The 15,250-nt window shown below is 38.8% G+C and overlaps 1 protein-coding gene and 1 pseudogene across 3 annotated transcripts in view; one reads left to right on the forward strand and one right to left on the reverse strand.

The window, feature by feature from the left end:
• Positions 1 to 15,250, forward strand: part of FAF1 (Fas associated factor 1) — a 527,910-nt gene that overhangs the window by 493,144 nt on the left and 19,516 nt on the right. The window lies entirely within an intron of this gene.
• Positions 5,816 to 7,386, reverse strand: LOC116564120 (annotated as a pseudogene). Its single transcript, XR_004274735.1, has one exon. The product of XR_004274735.1 is annotated as a 60S ribosomal protein L7 pseudogene (transcript).

Consider the following 15,250-nt stretch of genomic DNA (forward strand, 5'->3'; position numbering starts at 1 on the left):
CCCAGGCTGGAGTGCAATGGCGCGATCTCGGCTCACCGCAACCTCCGTCTCCTGGGTTCAGGCAATTCTCCTGCCTCAGCCTCCTGAGTAACTGGGATTACAGGCATGCGCCACCATGCCCAGCTAATTTTTTGTATTTTTGGTAGAGACGGGGTTTCACCATGTTGACCAGGATGGTCTCGATCTCTTGACCTCGTGATCCACCCCCCTCGGCCTCCCAAAGTGCTGGGATTACAGGCTTGAGCCACCGCGCCCGGCGGAAATAAAAAATTTTTAAAAACTACCCCTGATACCCCTGAAAGAGCCTTTAGGCTTCATGCTGAAAAAGGAAGCCTGAAGAAATAGGAGCATGTCTGGAGCAGGGCCGGTAGGAAGGTGAGGGAACTGGAAATCATATCATTTGAGGAACATTACCTCTAAATAAGTAAAGACCAGAGCATTTTCTAAGAAAGGAATATCTTGTGTTGTGAAGTGTTAATTTTCCTATCATTGGAGATTACCAGGTACTACCCTTTTCAGCAGTAACAGATATATATGGAGAAGGATTCATTCCTGGTATTCCTGCTTTGTGTGGGATGGGACTTGGACTTGCTTAGCTCTGAAATATACAGTAAATCTTAATATTCTGTGATTTCATTATGCTAGGTTACTATACCTAATCTAGTCACCTAGTAGGTATAGTATAGTAACCTATATTAGATATACCTAGATTAGGTATAGTAACCTAGCATACCAAAATCCAGAATTTCATTAAAGCTCATCTAAGTCTCCCACATTGGCTGTCAGGTTTGCAGCATAGAGACAGAAACTAGTGATATCCTCTCTGGGTGGAAAGAGGATCTTGCCACTTATTTATTTCTAAGCCCAGGAGACTATAGTGGATTCCCAGGTCCTGACTATTGTTCCTTTTCTCACTAGCCCTGCCTACTGCTCCAAGGTCATCCCCTTTATTTGTATATAAGGCATACAGGCATGCACAAGGGAACACATGCCTACATATGTTCTCATCACACAGCCAAGTAAGAAAACTACCTTAACTTCTGTCACTGAAGTTGAACTCTCAGTGTGTGAACATTTAACAAAGAACCATTATCAGAAGGTTCAAGATCAGCCTGGTTCTCATACTTTATGTTCTTTGATGAAAATCTCACCTCAGAGAACTTAAAAAACTTAGGAGCTAAGTTTGCCCTTCCCAACCCTTAGTTTTAAGTCACTCCCTTTCTGGGTGGGCCTCATTTTTAAAAATGGAGGTACTAGAAGAAATAGAGTCTAAGGACTTTCTGTCTTTTAAACTTAAACTTTATTTTCTTTCAAATTAAACTTTAAAGCTTGTTACTGACAGGGATGGGGTAAAAATATCTTAAAAGAAGCTAGGCTTTTTGATCAGTATTAAGAACTTCTTCCCACAGGGTAAAACTGTGGACCGTGGAAAGTTCCTGTTGAAAGGAAGCAGGAGAAATGTGCAGCGAAATGCAGAGTGTTCTGGGGCCTGCTACTATCTCCCTGTGGTTGCCAGCATAGTGCCTCACACATAAGCATCAGTAACTGTTGTTGAATGTTAACAACCTCAGGCTCCCCTAATCTCTGGTTCCAGAATGGACAGAGAGGCTGTTCCAAATAAGAACAGATGCTCTAGGCCCACCCAGATTCCAGACCTAAACTAAGAAAGCCCACCCAGGACTCTTTAGGCCTCCTAGAGCCAGGGGTGGGGTGAGAGTTAAAGACCCTTCATTCTTCTCTGAGTTATCTTTCAAGTCAAATGACTAGTGTTTTTGCAAGGCTATTCTGTAACAGCCATCTGTGTCTGCAAGGATTAGGCTCTAATTTGTAAAAGTCATCTTAAATTACAGCCAAACTAAAGACTGTTAAAAAGCACATCTTAAGACCTTGCCTCTTTAATAACAAATAATATAAGCCTTAACTCTAGGAGTCTTAATTGTGTCTTCAGCCTTTTCTCCACAAAGCAGAGACTGGTTTCTCAGCAGAGGACTTGTTAAGTGTTCTTCTGTACCTCCCATGCCTGCTACCCACCCCCAACCAAAATAATACTTCATGTTAAGATTTCCCAGCTGTCTAACCATTTACTAAATGTCTACTGGGCATACTTCCCTGAACTGAGCACTGTACGACAACCAGAATAGCAGCAGACTTAGGCCTTCCCCAGAAAAGCTGATTGTTAAGTTGTGGAAGCATTGAGTTACTTGATTTTGTGAGTGTGTGTATGTGTGTGTGTGTGTGTGTTTCCCCTATTTTGCTAATAACAATTACTAAGAGAAGGAATAGTATTTATTTCCAGAGCTCTACCTCTTGGACATGTTAGAGCCATGTGAGCATCAGTCGCCCATTTGCCTTACTTGGGCATTGTATTGGAAATAAGGTAGTTGAATCCTAAAAGCTGAGTAAGGGCACTCACCCCACTACTCTTCCTATAGTCCAACTCCTGTCTCTGAGTTAGAGTAAGGGACTGCTGCCAGCCCCCCAGCTCCTCTCCGGACCTACAGTGGCCCAGACATAGGCCCTTCCCAGAAAAGCTGATTATCACTCATGCCACTTGTCATGAGGTTGTCAGTATCCCCCAGCCTTCCTCTTCTGTGCCACTTCCTTATCTTCCCTTTTCTCCCCTCCCCCCTCTTCTTCCCCTTCTCTTTTTTCCAATCCTATTTTACCAGTTTTATCTTCTCCCCCATCTTTCCATTCTTCCCTTCTCCTTATTTCTTTATCCCACAACTCTTCTCTCTGTTTTTTTGTCTACCTATATCCGCATCCCTCAGAGGAGCTCTGCCTACGATTGGAAAGTGAGGTCTTTCAATTCATAAAACCAAGAATTTCATTAAGGCTCATCTAAGTCCATTTTTTGCCTACCCATATCCACATTCTTCAGAGGAGCTCTACCTAAAATTGGAGAACAAGGTCTTTCAGTTTACAAAATGACTGGAAAGAACTAGAAAAGGAGGATGAGGAATGGCAGGTGAACTCCAGGTGTCCACTGATAGCCCATGTGTATTGCCAGTGATACAATCACACAACTCTGTTGTATGATTACATACATACAACCTGTTCTAGCCTAGAGAATATGCCTTTTTCCAGATTTATGGGTATGAATCACCAAACAGACATGCATTCAGGAATAAACTATATTCTTATATTTTATCTCTAAAACAAAGTAATGAAGGAATTTATATTTTATCCCATCTTTCTAGGTTTCTTTTTGTGTAACTATAACTTATAATTATTGTGTCACCCTCTAAGACTTAAAGGAGCAGGAGAATGAGTATAAGCACACTCCAGCAGGATTTTCCTAGGGTAGGCCTTCAGTAAAGGTTTTTTTAAATGTACTGGGGAAAAAAAAGCCTTTCAAATTTATAAAAATTCCTTCCTCTGTCACCACCCACTTTTATTGTGCTAAGAACCAAGCTAAACAATGCAAACACAGTGAAGAAAAACAATGGCAAGCTACTGCTAGATGAAGTTTGACCTGACTTCATAGATAACACAAGGATACTGTTTGCCACCATAAGGAAATAAAAGCAGTTTAATTCACATTTAATTCATGTATTTGTTCTCTCGTTATAGCAAAACATTTGCTGTGCAACCACTCTGTGTCAGCCTTCATACCAGCGCTGGTGATACAGAAATTTTTAAAAAATTGTTACTGACCTTGAAGAGTTCACATTCTAGTAAAAACACACATCTAAAGCAAATTGCATTACAAATTATACCCACAGTTAGAAGGATAACTAGTTTCAGCGTTAAAAAGGAAGTGAATTTGACGTGAGCCTTGCACAGAGAGATGTTCAGTGAGTGGAAGCAGAATAACACAGTCAGAAGCAAATGTTTCAGTGGTAGACTTGCATGTGAATCTCACTCCATTACACTGAACATTGGACAACTTACTTGACCCTGTTGAACTTTTATTTCTTCATCTTTGAAAGAGAAATGATAATATCTGAGAGGGTTATGGTAAGGGTTATATTAAATGAATATAAATTACTGTGTTGATACCACATAAAACCTAAATAGACAGAGGCAGAAGAGGTGGGAAGGGCTTATAGGTAAAGAAAGCATGGCAGCAGTAAATTCTTTCTCTAGAACAGTGATGGATATCAAATTTGAGTTTCAAATATCTAGATGTAACCCAGCCTTAAGAATATATCATTGAAATCTTAATATCTGATATTTGCAAAGGATCTCAGAGATATGAAGGCCAATGCTGCCACTTTACTGATGGGAGAATCAAATTAAGCACTTAAGTCACTTGAACAGTTATAAAAGCAGAGCTGATACTGACACCCAAGTTTTCTCATGACCATTGCTTTTTGAGATTATTGAGTCCTTTTAAAAAACTGTTAATAAATTATAGACTTCTACTTTAAAATTAGAGTCATAGAACTAGAAAATCAACATTAGAGACCACCTAGTAAATGCAATAAATTGCAGCAGCAAGCACCAGTGTTTTTAAATATTTTGTACTTCAGCAACCTTCATATGTTAATACCTCTAATATTGCAGTGGGATTGATTTTCAATTTATATTAGACTAAGTTTTATTTTTTTAAAAAACAAGAGCCAGAAGGAAAAACTTTAATGCCATTGAACGACCTATATCTTAAAAGCTTTGTTCTCAAAATAAACCAAGATGAAGCATCTAATTGGTGAACTACGTGTTAAAGGTACTGCTGCTGAGCTTGTTCCATTTCCCTCAGGTATTTTATATCACTATATCTGGTTATTTGAGATTTTCCAATATCCCTGAATAATCAACATTCAGATTAAAATAACTAAGATTGTGTAATGGAACACAACTAATATCTAGATGGTTGCAATATTAATTTTCCATGCAAACTTCTCTCAAATCTGTTTTTTTATTCGCTTTCCCTGTATACCACTGCCCAAGTCGTCATAGTCCAAATTAAACCTATGGCTTCCTAATTCATCTCCCTACCTCCAGCATTGCCTCCCCACATCTATCCTCCCCACTGTCTCTCGAGTTATTTTTTTAAACAGCTTTGATGATCTCTCTCTCTCTCTCTCTCTATCTCTCTCTCTCTGTCTCTCTCTCTCTCTCTCCCTCTCTCCCCCTCACCCCGCCCCCTTGCTTAAAAGCCTCCAGTGGTTCTAATGGCCCACAGGAAAAGTCTAAACTCCTTACCATGGCATATAAAATCTTTCAAAATTTCACACCATCCCCTTTTCCTGCTCAGTTCTCACACTTCTGATTACCTCCTCACCGCATGCATTTCACCATTAAACCACAATAAACTGCTTGACTGAAAGAAACAAGAGACCTCACTAAGGTACCATATACATTCACAGAATTATCCTACTCCTCTTGTGTCAGCGTTGGGAGATACCAAGACAGGTGTGGTTTTAGTAGGGGAACATAAGGTCTTGAGGAGACATTAGTTGCTTGAGGGTACACATTCAATTAATTAATGATCACTGAGGACTGCCCCTTACGCCTCTCTCAGTTGCCTTATTTTCAAAAGTTATGTTGTAAAGAAAAATGCTCCTAGATTATTTTGACAGCACACCTGAATTTATAGGTAGAAGTCATTTGGTAAAAAATGGTTTACATAATATTTACAACATCCAAAAGAATGTAAATAGCAAAAGGTTTAAAAGAGTAATACAGCTGCTGCTTGTCTGTATATGAAACTCTAACCTGACACAACAGCAACATAATTAAAAGGAAAAGTACTAGCAAGCGCAGTTTATATTTCTTCAGGTTATTCATTTTTTTAATAAATTTATTATTTTCTAAATTATATTTAAAATTTTTTTGAGGACCGCAAACATTTTTACTTTTACTGTGTGTACTTCATGTTACACTCTACATTGTTCACTAGTCTAGGTGAGATGATACATGAAATATAGAGGAATGTTATTTATAAAATACCCAAAACCTTTCAAGTTTTTGCTCATTAATTTCACCAGATGCTCTGAAATAATTTTCATCCCTGGGCACAAATTTTATTTCTTCATTCATGATACCCACAATATGTAACAGTTATTAGTAATTCACCTAAGTATGGCAAAAGATGCAAAACAGGAACACAAAAATGGAATGCAAAAGGAAAACAACACATTTACATGGTAGTTTATAAACAAGGAAAAGCCTGAAAAATGAATTTTAGCAACTAAATTCAGTTTTTTCCATAAACCAAAGTTGTATTACTTTACCTACAAATCATGTACAAATGTTTGTGAAACAGTCTTTCTTAGAATAATCCCAGTTTGAATCATTCAACACAGTTCAAAGGCAAAAAATTAAGATCTTTTGTAGAGAAAAGCCTTTTAAAAACCCAAGAGATATCTTCCACACAAACTAGACCCTAATTTTGCATGTAACGGCCTGTTGATTTGGCTTAATTTTATCACACACCAGACTTACCACAATAGTGAAGGGAAGACAGAGGCAGGCTAACAACAACAACAAAAAAATCACAAAGACAACAATATATTTCAGCTTGAGAGCGAGTACTGTTTATTAACTGATCAGCTTAGAAAAATAATCATGGTGGACACCTTAGTTCATTCTTCCAATAAGCCTATTGATCTGCTCCTTCCTGTTGCAAGCATCTCCACCTTCTACAAAATGGGTGGTCTTTTTCTTCATTCCACCTCCTAGAGAAGATAATTTGAAGGGCCACAGAAAGTTACTTGCTTCTTTAAAGCATTTTCCAACAGTGTAGATCTCATGAATCAGATCCTCCTTGCAGATGATGCCATATTTATGAAGAGATCGAGCAAAGCGTTATCTGTCAAAGCAATTCGCTTCTTATTGATTTTGCCATAACCACATTTGTAGATTAGTTCATTTACTGACTTCAGATTTGGGTACCCCCATGCAGTATATTGCTCTACAATCCTCAGCGTGTTAGTTGAGGCCTTGTTGAGCTTCACAAAGGTTCCACTGAAGATTTGACAAAGGTGAAGAAGCTGCAACACCTTTTGGATTTTTGGGCTCACACCATTGGTACTTCTGATCCTGATGAAAAATGCCAATTTGGGTTCTGCAGGTAGATAGAAGTTGCCCGCTTTCCTTGCTATCCTTGTCATTCGAATTTCAGTTCTGTACATCTGCCTATATTCCTGGTGATAGTGCTTCGCTTTTTCATAGATAAGCTTCCTCCTTGACTTTCAAAGCATCTTTTGGGCAAACTTCTTTCTCAGGTGCTTGATCTTCAGCTCTGAGAAATTCCTTTGCTTTTTCTTAAGGGTTTCCGGCACAGCAGGAACCTTCTTCTCTTCTGTACCCCCCATGGTTCCAGCCAGAAAAAGAGAAGTGTTAAATTTTTTTAATTCTAATTGTCAGCCGGGCACAGTGGTTCATGCCTGAAATCCCAGCACTTGGGGTAGGCAGATCACTTGAGGCCAGGAGTTTGAAACCAGCCTGATGAACATGGTGAGACCCTGCCTCTATTAAAAATACAAAAGTCAGTCAGGTGTGAAGGCATGCACCTATAATCCCACCTACTCTACTTGGGAGGCTGAGACACGAGAATCACTTGAACCTGGGAAGCAGAGGTTGCAGCGAGCCTAGATCATGACACTGCACTCCAGCCTGGGCAACAGAGTGGAGTGCAGTGTCATGATCTCAAAAAAATAAATAAAAATAAAATTTTAATTGTCATATAATTTTATATTGTTATGGGGTACAATGTGATGCAGTTTTGTTGTCATTTGAGACAGAGTGCCTGTCATCAAGGCTGGAATGCAGTGACGTGATTATGGCTCACTGCAGGCTCAGCCTCCTGTGCTCAAGTGATCCTCCCACCTCAGCCTCCTGAGTAGCTGGGACCACAGGTGCAAGACACCACACCCAGCTAATTTTTGTATTTTTTATAGAAATGGGATTTCGCCTTGTTGCCCAGACTAGCCTCAAACTCCTGGGCTCAAATGATCTGCGCACTTTAGCCATCCAGAGTGCTAGGGTTACAGGCATGAGCCACTGCACCTGGTGCAATGTGATCTTTTGATATATATATATTCGTTGTAGAAAGAGTGAATCAAACTAATTAGCATATCGTCACCTCACCTACTTTCTTTTTAAAAAGGTGAGAACTTTTAAAATCTACCCTTTTAGCAATTTTGAAATATTTAATACATTATTATTAACTGTGGTTACCATGCTGTGCAGTCAGTGTCTAGGACTTATATTTCATGTCTCACTGTAACTTTGTACTTTTCAGTTAACATCTCCCCTTTCCTATCCCCTAACAGTGATGCTTTCCTTACACACTGAATCAGTCTGAAAACTCATAATTCTAAGGGGTCTCTGCTTTATCACTAGAATGATTGACTAGATGAAAAAGAGAGAAAACAATGATACAGAGGAAGGAACTGAGAATCAGAAGATCATTTAGTAGCTGTGTAACCTTGAACAAGGCACACCCCCCTCTCCAAATCTCAGTTCTCTATAAAATAGAAACATTAAATTCTGCTTATCTCCCAGGACTTATTGCTCAAATAAGGAAATGTGCATAAAAATGCATTGTAACTTGTGAGGTACCATTCAAATATGAAAAGTGATGATGAGCATGATGATTATCCTATAGCCAAATGTTCAGGATAAAAATTTTTTTTAATAATATTTATTGAGGGCTTACTATACGAGGCACTATTCTAAGTGCCCTATATACATTATCTCACTTAATCCTAAAAACTGTCCTTGAGATAAATACTCATATTCGCTTTGGAATAGGGAAACTGAGACAAAAAAGAGGTTAGGTAACTTGCCCAATGTTGTAGTAAATATCAAAACTAAATACAAACCTTAGGTATATGACTGCAGAGCCTGTGTTCTTAATCCTTATGTTATCATGCCTCCTGAGCCTGATAAGAAATAAATCAGTCAGGTGGATTATCATCTAGAAAAATACTTTCAACATGTAAATGAAGCTCAGTGTTATATATTTGGAAAGATTTCATTATCTCTGATTTCCTCATTTTACCTTGTAATTCCTATTTCTGGGTCACTGCCAAATGCTGGTAAAATATACACTTACTTGTATTTCACACCCTGTTTATCCAATACAGTTTTGTTTTGCCCACCACTCTGCTTATTGTCATGCCAAGGAATAAGGCATGGTCCCACATTTAAGAATATTTCAGCCTCTCATACAAACAATCCCTATATGCAGTTCTTGCAGTAGGTCCAAAGAATAGACAAGCCAAAGGGGCAGTAGACTCTCGATGGCCTAGGTAACCAAGAAAGGCTGTTTAAAAGATATAGCAGTTAAACAAAACTGAGATAGATAGGATTTTTTGGTGGGTTGCTAAGAGAAGAACATTCTCCAATAGCTAGGACAGCTTGAGAAAAAAGGGCTAATGTTGAAAAGCACAAAGCCATGGCTAGATGGTAGAGTGTAGACCAAACTGGCTGAAACAAGGGGGCTTTGTATAATAAAGTCCTGAGAAAAGGCTGAAGGAAGATTGAGGACAGGATATGTAAAACCTGGAATACCAGGCAAAGGAGCTTGGCTTTATTCCATGCAAAATCTGTTGAGTAACAGAATGATGTAGTCATCATGATTATCATCACAGTAAGAATAATTACGCATACAGTATTCCATAATTTACAGATTCACATTACTAGCACATAGCAGGTGCTCAATAAATGCCGGTCCTTTGATCTCCTTCTACTGTCATTATCTAAGTGAGCTCATCCAGTCTTATGGCGATAAATGTAATATACACAGTTACAATTCACAAATGTATATATCCAGTCTAAATTCTCTCATCTCCAGACATTTCTACATACAGCTGTCTACTCCACTTAGCATCCAGTAGGCATCTCACATGAAACATAGTCAAAACTGAACTCCTAATTCCTACTATCCCCCCAAACCTGCTCCACCCATAGTCTTCCTTGTCTCATTAAATGTCAGCTTCATTCTTTTTGTTCAGGCAAGAAACCTTAGTGTTATGTTTGATGACTCTTTCTCTCATTTCTCCATCCAACTCATAAGCAAAATCTGTTGGTTTTACTTTCAGGGTATACCCAGAATCTACTTCTCACTACTTCTACAAGTGAACCCTAACCCAAACCCCTATACTGTCTTGTTCAGATGATTATAGTGATGTCCTACTGGCCTCTGCCTCCATCTGCGATCCCCTTCAGTCTTGTTTTCAAAAAAGACAGTGATTTTTTAAATAAGGCAAATCACATCACTTATCTTTTCAAACCCTGTAATAGCTCCCCATCCAGTTCAGAATGAAAGACCTTTCTTGATCTAATTACCTGGCATTTCTCTGACCCCTCTCCCACTCAGTCATTTCCATTTACCCTGTTGTCTTTGCTATTTGTACAACACCATGAAACATGTGGCCACTTCAGGGCCTTGCACTTGCTCTTTCTTCTACTAAAATAGTCCTCCTCTAGATAGTGCTTATGCTCTCACTTCCTGCTCAAATACTGCCTTTTTATTGAGGCCTTTGCTGACCAACCCATGTAAAATAATAGTCTTCCTTCCCTCCCCTCTTTGCGCTACCTTCCCCACCCTGCCAGACTGACAACCCCTATTCCTCTTATCCTGCTCTTTTTCTCCACTGAACTGTTCACTGTCTGACGTAATAGGTATATAGTTGTTTATTGTCTCCCCACTACTAGAATAAAAGTTCTTAGAGGGCAGGAACTTTATTTGTTAACTGCTACATTCCTGCCACCTAGGATAGTACCTGAAACCTAACTGATACTCAGTAAATACCTGTTAAATGAATGAATTAATGATGTATATGAACAAACAGCCTGTGAAATAATAATAATGCTGTCTTCTATTTATTGAGTTCCCATTATGTGTTCCCATTATGTATTAAAGTGCTAGGCACGTTATAGGTACCATGTAATTGAATTCTTACAACAACCCTATGAGATTGGGGTATCCTTACTTTACAGTTAAGAAATAAAAAAGCTCAAAGAAGTGGATTTCAAACTCATATCCAAAACCTTTTATACCAGGCAGATATTATCTGAATTTTATAGCTTCTAAACTGAAACTGTAAATGAAGTGTTTTAACCAAGATCACATAGCCACACAGTGGCAGAGCTGGCAATTAAATGTGAAGGTAGTAATTCTTTCTGTTATATCTCACTGTCAACCTGGAAAGATGAATTCACTTGGAATAAAGACTGAACCCAGAAGAATAATTAAGAGTATTGTAGTCTTTAAAATGAGATGATAGAAATACCACCAGGCAAGGGAAGATTGGAGAGATGGTTGGATGTAAAGGTTCCCAATGCCTAGACTAAGTATTTGATAAATGGCTCCATAGATTTTCCTGTCCTCTTTGTACTTGGAGTCAGACAGATCTTTGTCGTAATGCTGGCATTTCCACCTATTTGCTGAGTTACTCTAAGTACATCACTTCTCTTTTCTGTATTTCAGCTACTTCATCTTTTAAGTGAGGATAATGTCATGTGTCCTCACAGATAAATTGTGATGATAAGATCAAAAGTGATAATGAAAATACTTGGTAACTGGCAGAGGGCCATGCCATTTGAGTTGTTAATGGGTTAGCTTCTTTAATCCGTGTCCCAAAAGTCACTGCTTTTGACCTATCTCTAGCCTTTTAAAAAATAAGTTTTTAGACACATTCTTTATTCTTAATATGACAGTGACCTGCACTTTGCCAATTGCATTATAATAGACTCTTCCTTGGAAGAAAGTCCACTATTTATTGTAGTCCCCTTAGTAAAATGCAGTAAAAATGGGTTCTGAGCCTTGGCGATCATGACAGGGAGACAGCATGATGATATAATATAAAGAACCAACTATCGGGGGGGCCTTGGGCAAGCCATATAACCAGTCTAAACTGGTTCTTTCACCTGTAAAAGGCAGATAATAATAACCACCTATGGGCTGGTTATAAGAATTAAGTGAAGGCCAGGTGCAGTGGCATGAGCCTATAATCTCAACTCTTTGCGAGGCCAAGATAGGAGGATTGTTTGGGCCCAGGTGTTCGAGACCAGCCTGGGCAACATAGAGAGACCCCTTCTCTATAAAAAAATAAGAAGTTAAAAATAATTAAGTGAGATAATGTGAGGGCACAGACATGGCACATGGTACACCCAAGACGTAAGGCTTTAAGATGTGTAAACCTTGCACTGGGAAAGAATAGCACAGCTCACCAACTGTACCTATGCCTGGTGTATAGGATGACACACACCATCTCACTTTCACTCCTACTTTCCTCTAAGGAAGCATATTCTCTCTTCTTTTCTCCACACTACTTTTTCCACAAAGCAAAATCCTCTCAGCTAGGGTTGCACAGAAATGTGACCAAACATCTGAGAAGTTTTCAGTGACTTTTGTTGGTACAGTTTTCTGCTTAGTTTTAAGAACAGTTTGTCCTGAGCCTTCCAAGAGGTGGTGGGTCTCCATTGTGAAAGTTTTCTTTGTGACCTCTTCAGTTCTTACAGCATTTTCCAGCTTTTAGTTAGATGGAGGAATTAACAATTATTAATGTTGTGTTCCATGCCCGACCTTGTGCAGACATTTCAGAAAGTATTCTCTCATTTAATCTTCATACAACCCTAAAGCATAGATAGTGGTCCTATTTTACAGGTAAGACAACTGGGGCTAAGAGATATTAAGTGATGTTTCCATACCACACACATAGTAACTGATATAACTGGGACACTAACCTCCAAAGTCTGTGCTCTTTATCTTAAGCAGAAAACATTTTCATATGTGTTGGGGGTCCCCAAGACTATTTCTAAGTTCAATGATTTCCTAGGAAGACTCACAGGACTCAGCATATAATCAGGCTTGTGGTTATGAGTTATTACAGCAAAAGGATACAAAGTAAAATCATCAAAGAGAAAGGGTACATGGGCAAAGCCCAGGGGAAACCAGGCACAGCCTTCCAAGGGTCCTCTCTCAGTAGAGTCAGAGGATGTGCTTCATTCCCCGCAGCAATGATTTGAGACAGCCCATATGAAATGTTGCCAACCAAGGAAGCTTATAGGGACTCTGTGCCCTGGGTTTTTATTGGGGGTTGACCGCATAGGTACACTCTGCCAGACATATACCAAAATACCAAACTCCCAGAAGGAAAGCAAGTGTTCTCATAAACTATATTGTTTGCACAGTTTAGGCATAATGAGCCACTCATCAGTTCTAGGAATAATGGTAACCCTTCTCAAACCCAACTTTCTAGATGCCAACCAAGGGCCAACCTTGTAAGCAGGCCTTTCAAACACTAGCAATCCTGCTGTGTTAATGCTTCTCTGAACATATAATTTTGTTTTTTAAGATATTCATGTCTCAGATTCACTTCTGGGGTTTACTGCTAGATATGTGAGGGGACCTCTGTAAACAGGGAAACTTTTAAGCATTTGACTTTGCCTCCCACCTTCACTTGGAACATACCTTAGTCCTTGTAGCAAAGGGTATAAAAGTAATCTTAGAAGAATCCTAACAAACACCAATCAACCTGTATTTTCAAAGGAGATTTTCAAAACATCATGAGGGAAGCACAATCCCTAGAGACAGCCATCACCTAATTTGTAGAGTATCAACATATTCAATGCAAACTTGCCCCACATTCTATAATGGTCTGCTCCGAACCCCGACAGTTGTCCTTGAGCCTGCAGCCACTTTCCCTCACTGCCTAGGGAGAGTACTTCTTCAAATTGGCTCCTTAGAAAAGGGAAGAGTTGTTATTTATTTTTCTTGCTTGTTACTATAAACAAATATAGGTCAACACTATAAGGATGATGTATTTAACACTACCTCTCCTCAGTCACATTTCATAGGCATTGTAGACTGAAACAAGAACACATGCAGGTTGTGGAGTCAAATGGATCAACTCTTCACTGAGTGATCTTAGGTTACTTAATTTTTTGTTAAAATAGAAGTAGAAATACCTATTTCAAAGGCTTATAGTGAGCATTAAAAAATCAATATAAAATGTTTCATTCTTATATATATGATTTCCTAGGAAGATTCACAGGACTCAGCATATGAATTCTTAGAGCAAAAGGATACAAAATAAAATCAGCAAGGAGAAAAGGTACATGGGCAAAGCCCAGGGAAAACCAAGCACAACCTCCCAAGTTTTATATACGTATATATTCAACACAGGGTAAGAATCTAATAGTGTAGCTGGTGTAATGGTAATTATTTTTCTCCTAACCCCATTCCTTCCTTCCTATCTCTCTCTCTCTCTCTTTTTTTTTTTTTTTTTAAATGTTTTGGTTTCAAGAAGACAAAGAATCTTTGTCGAATATTAACTGTTTGGAAACTACCAGTTTTCAAGTAAAGATATCAGACAATGTGCCTTACACGCCTAATAACAAAAGGTTGAGAGTGAAGTTCAAGTAGAAATATCTAGAGTTTAACATCTATCTTCTGTTTGACCAAACCAGCAGATTTCTTTTCTAATTGGAAATATTCCTGAATTAGTTTATGGTTTTTTCTAGTAGGAGAGACAGGCATATTTCCTCTTAAAGATTTTTACCTCATTTATGTCAGGGCCCTCCAGAAACTGCTCTGTATAAGCTCATTTAGGGCAGTAGTACTGTCTTATTTGCCTTTGTACCCCTAGTTTCTGGCACAGGACCTACACAAGCCTAGTACAGAGCAGAGGCTCACTGAGTTGTGGGCAGGTAGATGGATAGATGAATGAATGAAAGGTATACACTTTGAAGGATGTGATGATAATTACAAGATGGTCTTTTCTGTAAGGGCCAACCAAGTCTGGCAGGACAGATACAACAGGAGAAGATCACCCTGGCAGGCTTGTGGCACATACTGCCAAGCTAGATACAACATGAAAAATACACAGATTTGGCTGAACAAAAAGTCTTCTATCAGCAGTATATACTGTAATAATACACCTGAGGTTAAGAAATTAGAATATTATTCTATAGGCTGTGGGGAGCTGTTAGTTTTAGAACTGGGAAATACGGTTGATTCCCATTATTCACAGTAGTTATGTTGTATAATATTGCCACAAACACTGAATTAGTGAATACTCAACCACTGTTCCTAGGGGAAATACAGGGTTAAGTTCTTGTGAGCCTCTGGTCATATTTTCATCAACCACTAAATACATAACTTTGTTATGTATGTTATTTGTGTTTCTGTTTAGAGATACTTTACTTAGGCCAGGTACTGTGGCTCATGCCAGTAATCCCAGCACTTTGGGAGGCCAAGACAAGAGGATGGCTAGAGCCCAGGAATTCTAGACCAGCCTGGGCAACATAGTGAGACTCTTTCTCTACTAAAAAAAAAAAAAAAAAAGTT

This window comes from Sapajus apella, unplaced genomic scaffold (assembly GCF_009761245.1).
Source record: "Sapajus apella isolate SASKATOON/1434 unplaced genomic scaffold, GSC_monkey_1.0 scaffold36, whole genome shotgun sequence".
NCBI classification, from domain to species: domain Eukaryota; kingdom Metazoa; phylum Chordata; class Mammalia; order Primates; family Cebidae; genus Sapajus; species Sapajus apella.